The sequence below is a fragment of the Musca autumnalis genome, unplaced genomic scaffold, assembly GCF_047663935.1.
Source record: "Musca autumnalis isolate F117 unplaced genomic scaffold, ASM4766393v1 scaffold_4, whole genome shotgun sequence".
Classification (NCBI taxonomy): domain Eukaryota; kingdom Metazoa; phylum Arthropoda; class Insecta; order Diptera; family Muscidae; genus Musca; species Musca autumnalis.
The window spans coordinates 14,037,341-14,045,247 of NW_027411977.1; the positions used below are offsets into that span (position 1 = coordinate 14,037,341).

The 7,907-nt window shown below is 38.8% G+C and overlaps 1 pseudogene; it reads right to left on the reverse strand.

Moving 5' to 3' along the window:
- Positions 1-3,501, reverse strand: part of LOC141401837 (bumetanide-sensitive sodium-(potassium)-chloride cotransporter-like) — a 155,515-nt pseudogene extending 152,014 nt beyond the window's left edge.
- Between the last annotated feature and the right edge of the window lie 4,406 nt (positions 3,502-7,907).

Here is a 7,907-nt window from a genome sequence, read left to right on the forward strand (position 1 = left end):
CCTCAGTATAACTCTGTTCAACATTCAGGCCAAGCTATATGTCCGAATATATCAAAACACGCATTGATTTTTCTTTTGATGAACTATCCTCCTATGTGTACTGAATCCTTTTATGAATATGTTGACTACAATGATATCTGTACCGAAGAGTTGGGATTGGAACGAATATTTGATATTCCACATGTTGACGGCCAGTTGAACATATTAATGGAAGGTATAGATTTTGTGCACAGTGTATTTAAAGGGGGTGACGTAGGGGATGGAAAATACCAAGGAACGGTCCTGACCGGCTTTAACATGGCAAAGCCCAAGATTTATCTTGGTCCCTCTTTCATCTGATGTGGACACTGACCTCCCCGTGCTGTCACCTGGGGAACTGCCTTTAACACCCGTTAAAGGTAGTGAGCTAACATGTGCCGCACGTTCACCCATAAGAACGTTAACAACTTGGGTTTGGGCGTCGGGTTAGTAACCCTCCCCTAGAAAAACAGCCTGCTATGGAAAAACGAAAGAAAAGAAAAACAAATCCCTCAAAAGTTGACGACCCCCGCAAACGTTTTAAGGACCACGATCTGCGAATCTGCACCTGGAATGTTCGCACTCTTTATTGAGAAGGTGCAGTTTACGCATTGGCAGATGTACTTGAAAAGTAAAAGGCCGATATTACTGCCATACAGGGAATACGATGGAACGGGAAAGGCGTCACAACAACACCTAAAGGTGACGCACTGCATTATAGCTGCCATGACACAAAGCATGAGTCTGGTTGCGGATTTGTAGTTGGTCGGAGGTTAAAACATCTGGTCTCCAGCTTCACCACAGTGAATGAAAGACTCGCTGCAATTCGATTAAAAGCAAAATTCCTCAACATCAGCTTTATTTGCGCTCATGCTCCCACTGAAGAAACTTATGACCGTTGCCCTGCCCATGACATTTAAATTATACTATGCGATTTTATTGCCAAAATCGGGAAATTCAGTCTCCACAGTGAAACATCTGACAATGGTATGAGGCTGATAGACTTTGCAGCTGCAAGAAACATGGTAGTTAGCAGTACCAGATTTAAGCATCTCGATATTCATAAGGGCACCTTGCTGTCGCCAGATCAAAGAACAAGAAATCAAATTGATCACGTTGTGATAGATGGATGACATGCATCAAGCGTGTTGGATGTACGATCGTTCCGAGTTGCAAACATAGACTCGGACCACTACCTTGTTGCAGCAAAGGTAAGTACCAGATTAAACATAGCAAATAAACTGCGAACGGACACAACAGGGAATTTGGACATCAGTAAGCTGCAATCACAACAGATAGCCACAGCATAGTCCACTCAACTGGCCCAACTGCCTAATCAAAGCACTCCTCGTCCCGATAACGTATCAGGACAAGCGTGCAAATTCAGCACTTGGATACCAGAGACCTCCACCAAGGAATACATTGTATGACCAGGAGTGTCGTGCTGCTACCGAAGAGAAAAATGCGGCATATAGGGCTACTTTACAATTAGTAGCAACGCGTAGCGCGCGAGAAAGGTATCGGGAGAAAAGGAGAGAGGAGAAACGTCTTTTCCACAAAAAAAAAAAGAGAGAGATAGAAAAGCGGGAGTGTGAACAAATCGAGATGCACAGGAGGCAGAATGAAGACCGAAAATTCGACCAAAGAGTGAAACATCAAACTGATGGCTTTGGAACTGGCACATCCTCCTGTAGAGACCAGCAAGGTAATTTGGTGACTGATACAGATAGTGTGCTAAGGATATGGAAAGAGCATTTTTTCAAACTGTTGGTATCCAATAGTAGCGAAGTCGTCGAAGATCTGGCAGGAAGAACGAGTACCCGACGATTGGAACCTGAGCATCCTGTGTCCCATCCATAAGAAAGGAGATAAGACTTTATGCTCCAACTATAGGGGCATAAGTCTTCTCCCTATCGTCTACAAGATAGTGTCAGGGATATTGTGCGAACGACTAAAGTCCATTGTCAACGAAGTAATTGGACCATACCAATGCGGCTTTAGACCTTGCAAGTCCACCATTGACCAGATATTTACCCTGCGGCAAATCTTGGAGAAGACCCAAGAGATGCAGATCGACACCTACCACCTTTTTGTCGATTATAAAGCAGCCTTCGACACCCCGCTTCGTTCAAAGGTATTCCAAGCAATATCTGAATTTGGTATCCCCGCAAAGCTCATTCGGCTTTGTAAAATTACTCTAACTGACACAAGATCTTCAGTTAAAGTAGGAAAGAACCTCTCCGAAGAGTTTTGTACCAAAAGAGGTTTCAGACAAGGAGACAGCCTTTCGTGTGATCTTTTCAACATCCTGCTAGAAAAGGTTATACGAGAGGCAAACGTCAAAAGAAGTGGCACAATCTACACCAACAGCCACATGTTTCTTGCTAATGCTGATGATATAGACATCATGGGCCGATCAGTAAAAGAAGTAACTGATACCTTTATGAAGGTCGAAGGAGAATCTGCTAAAGTGGGTCTGGCGGTAAACGGCGAGAAGACTAAGTTGATGGTGTCGACGCGCAATGCGTCCATTGAGATCGGACCAACTGTTGAAGTTGGTTCCTATAATTTTGAGGTAGTAAAAGACTTCGTATACCTCGGCACCACCGTAAACACACCAAACGACATCAGTTGTGAAATAAAAGGAAGAATGGTATTGGCGAACATATGCTACTTTGGCTTAAGTAAGCACTTTAAAAACAAAGCCACAACTCGTCAAAAAAAAAAAAAAAATAACACTTTACAAACCACTGATACTACCCGTGCTGATGTATGGTTCCGAAGCCTGGGTACTTGCGCAAGCAGATAAAGCAGTGCTTGGCGTGTTTGAGAGAAAAATTCTTCGAAAGATCTACGGACCGATCTGCGTTGACGGTGAATATCGAATACCCCTCAGTAATTTTGGCGACATTTCCTGTTAAACTTCTCTATAAGTGGTGTCTTAAGACACGCCGTTCGGACACGGCGATAAACAGTAGATCACATATCATTGAGGTAATATGAATCGGGGTGCACTCATTGATATGAGAGAAGTCTCCCTTGTCCCTTGTGGGATGTTTGCGGAATAATTATTGTTAATTAGTGGGTTATTGTGAATTAAATACGACCCTGTGTGGCTACACAGGTTAAATTGGTTACAATTTAAGTTATTAAAACGAGGGATTAAATGATAAAACTATTTTTTTTATTTTTCGTTTAAGAAAAGAGAGAAAAAATTAAAATAATTTTAATTCCGATCAAAAATTGTTGTTATGCCTTTGTTGTGATAAAGTAAATATACATATGTAACAGAGATTAACCATGAGCCAGTTTTTTAACCATGAACCACTGACAATTCGTCCATTATTACGAAATACATTTTTTGTTATTTACATACGTGTTTTTTATACTTACTTTGGCCTCCCATTCCATTCCGACGACAACCATTATCAGCAATATCGAACTAAAACTTTGCACACTTTTCAGATTTGGATGACAATACATGAATATGAAATCAAAACCAATATTGGTCAATTTTTACAATGTTTTACAGTGTTTTATCTAATTTACTTTAAAAACCTGGTAACTCATTTTTCACACAGTTGCAGTTGACCAATCGAAATAAAACTTTGCACACTTTACGGATTTGGATGACAATACATGAATATGATACCAAAACTAATATGGGACCATTTTTTTCCTATAGCCCCCATATAACGGTACCACCCGATTTCAAGTATTTTGAAAATGTTGTCTTCATTTTTAGCTGTAAGTTGGCACAACAAAAAACAAGTTGAAGACGAGATGGAGTGGTCATAAAAGTGATCAAAAAATCAAAAACAAACCGCTGGAGCAAAAAACATTTTCAAAAACTGGACATACACCAAACATATATAGAGATGTTATTGAAAAACATAAAAAGCTTTAGTCAGTTGGAAATTAGTTGAGTGCAAGTGGAGATGGGTACCGAAAGTCGTAAATAATAAAATTAATTGTATTTTTATAACAAGATGTTATTTGTCTTTCTTTAAAAGAAAATTCACTGATAATGATCGTCGTAATATTGGAAAAATAAAAACAAAATAAAAAACGAAACCTTTGTTTTTTTATTTCTGACCTAAAAGCCGAACTAAACCAACAAATTTAGCTTTACTCTATTATAAAAGGCTACCATTTCATATTTTGAATGAATGATTTGAATTTTTCGCTGAATTTGCAACCAACAAGAAGAAGAGTATCAGTCGACCTTTTCGAAAGAAATATACCATCAGTCTGTGTGAGTTGAAACTTTTATCTAAGGGCAGATCGCCCACCGGTTCCACAATCAAAATCATCCCTCAACAATTTTGCAATTAGGATGTTTACGGAATTTTGGCCCCTTTTGGACGTATGAACTTGCCGGCAAACAATAGGGTGGACGCAGAGATATTTTTACTTTTCGGACCATTTTCGCAGAAAGTGTGGACTTGCCCCTGAAAAAACTTAAAGAGTCGTCATGGGGACAGGAAATACATGTTGTTTCAAAAAAAAATCAAATTTGAGAGCAGCTCTTAAGCACTTTTCCGAAATTTTGTTTTGGAGGTACCCGAAGGAATGAACGGATACATTCCTTCGGGTATCTATGATATCGTAGAAATATTACGATGTGTGAAGTATGAACAAAATTATTAACTGGTTTCGAGAGTTAGTGTGTCAACCTTCGCGAGGCACCCGAAAGAGTCGACCGATATGGCACATTTTGGTCGTATGAGGCCCATTTGGTCGTATGAAAATGTATATACTACCCTAATTAGTAGAGCTGGCAAACTATCGATAATCCAACTATCGTTTTGTCTGCTGTCGTAAAACAAAGGTTACGTGGGCCATCAGAAAAAGTCAATAGGTTATCTGTCGTAATTTTTTTTTTTAATTAAGTGAGTCCGATATAAACAAGGCTTCACGACAGTAAATAAAACGATAGTCCGACTATAGATAGTTTGCCAGCTCTTCTCATTAGCCTAAGGAAATTCCAAACGTTGGCGATCTCATCAAATTTTTTAACAACCATGATCGAAGAATCTGTTTCTAATGATTCTAAAATTTGAATTTATCAGAATTATGGGCAATTTTTTGTTTTTTTTTTTATATATATAATTGAAAATAAACGTTAGCGCCACATGAGATAAACAAACTGACATAACAATTGTTTCTCAATTATGTTTATACCATTCATACGGCCAAAATGGGTTTCATCGAAATACTGGTTTAAGACCCCAAATATGTTTGTACGAAATCCGTTTCAGACAATTTGGAGTCGATTTAGCAATACCCGCAGTGCACTGCAAGGCTGGCTGAAGCGCTCTCGTGCGGATGAACCGATTTGGTACAAAATTTGGACTCGGGACCCTCTCCCACCAATGTTCGAAAATGTTCCGAAAAATTGTGCGAACGATTGTGCTCTTAAGGGTAGTAACCGATTTTGTTCAAACTTTACAAATCCTTTAGGTACCTACCAAAACTTTTCACTAAAATGGTGCGCACGATAACTCTCGAAGGCAGTAACCGATTTGGTCCATACGTTGTACATCGTAACATTTCTACGAGACATAGATTAGGTTCGAATATATACCTCAACTCCTTCGGGTACCTCCCACACAAAATTTCGGAAAAATTGGCACTACCAGTGCGCACCTGCAATTCACACAGGTTGAGGGTATATATCTGCCTGCAATACTTGTTTACTTGTTCTTTTACTGATACTTTTAACTTGTATTTAATTCTGAGAATCATAAAAAGTCGTAAACGCTATTTTCAAAGATATATTTTTTTTTAAATCGAAAACTTTTTTCGATTGTCTAAGTCTGGAGTATTCCCCCATTGGCTTAACTTCATCACTTTCCTCTTTGCAGAGAAAAATGTTTACAAAACGCACTGACAGCTTGCAAAATTTACTGATCGCTACCAATATCATGATTTCATCCCGGCGAAGGGAATTATCAATTGGCTATTCAGTTTTTGAAATGATGATTTTTTAGTGAAGACCTGAACTCTTTAAGCATCGAGTATTCTCATGTTAATGAGAATGATGCTCACTTTTCGGCTTTCCCAAAAATGATTCTCATTAACATGAGAATACTCGATGCTTAAAGAGTTCAGGTTTTCACTAAAAAATCATCATTTCAAAAACTGAATAGCCAATTGATAATTCCCTTCGCCGGGATGAAATCATGATATTGGTAGCGATCAGTAAATTTTGCAAGCTGTCAGTGCGTTTTGTAAACATTTTTCTCTGCAAAGAGGAAAGTGATGAAGTTAAGCCAATGGGGGAATACTCCAGACTTAGACAATCATATGATTGAATCTTCAACTAAAACAGAACAAACAAAAAACTTTTTTCCCAAAAAGCTTATGTATTTAGGGGGTTTCAAAATGTTGGGCGTATGAACCGACAAAAATGTTTATTAGGCTTAAAGTTCGAAAGTTTTGCGGAGGAGGTACTTAAAGGAATGAACCGACAAAGACCATGGGGGTGCCATAGGGGGTTTTTACACCCTTCGGGATGTTTTCTCAAGAATTATGGACTTGCCCCTGAAAAAACTTTTACCATCGTAATTGAGGCAGCGAATGTAAGTTGCTTCAACAAAAATAAAAGTGATTCGATAGCAGGTCTTAAAGTGAACTTATCCGAAATGTTGTGTGGGAGGTACCGGATGGAGTGGACAAATATAGTCCATATTCGAACCTGATCTATGTCTGGTAGATATATTAGGATGTGTAAAGTATGGACCAAATCGAGTTATCGTGCGCACAATTTTTCCGAATATTTTTGAACTTTTGTGGGGGAGGTACCTGAAGGAGTGGACCGATATGGCTTACCTTCAAACTTAAACTATGTTTGGACAAAATATTACTAAGGCCAAATTTTGGACCGAATCGGCAGATCCGTTCTAGAGTTATCTTGCGCTCCAACCACCTCACACGGTGTCATAGGGCTTTTTTGCAACTTTCAGGCTATTTTCTCAGGAAGTATGGACTTGCCCCTAATGAAACTTGTACCTTCGTATGGAGGGCAGTGAATACAAGTGGCTAAAACAATAACCAGAGCGATTCGAGAGATGGCCCTAAACTGAACTTTTCCGAAATTTTGTGTGGGAGGTACCCGAAGGAGTGGACCTATAGAGTGCATATAGGACCATCAACTAAGTCTGTTAGAAATTTCACGATGTGCAAAGTATGGACCAAATCGGTTAATTCCTTCAAGAGTTATCGTGCGCACACATTTTCCGAACATTTCAGAACATTTGTGGGGGAAGGTACCGGAAGGAGTGGACCGATATAAGCCATCTTCGAACTTAAACTAAGTTTGGACAAAACATTACGAAAGCCAAATTTTGGACCGAATCGGTTGATCCGTTGATCAATGAAATAAACGTTATTTTAGTGATTAATAGGCAAAAGATCATTCATGCGTGCTACAGGAAATCATTTTTGAAAAGTCATAACCCTAATGTCCTTTGGTTTTATAACTTTCTGTTTTTTTGGCAAATATCAAAAATATCACCACATAGTCGTGTAAAGCATGGACAACTATAAAGAAATGCGTTGTCACTATTTCTCTACCGTCAAAATGGTTCCCACGCCGATTATTTTTTTATGAAAATTGCGCGATATTTTAAGCGTTTATTTGAACTTAAATAAAGCATATGTATTCAAATAAATGTTTGTTGAAAAAACTAAAAGCGAAATTTTTCTTTACAAAAATTATCAAAAGATGCGGGAACCTTTTTTACGGTATCGGCCTAAAAAATGGGTTTTCGATATCAGGGCAATATTTCCCATGTGGTACTGGTGTAGTATTTTTTTGGTTATACCCCTAATGTCCATGTAATGACCAATGCAAATTTCTCATGGAAAATGTCCAAATCAATTTC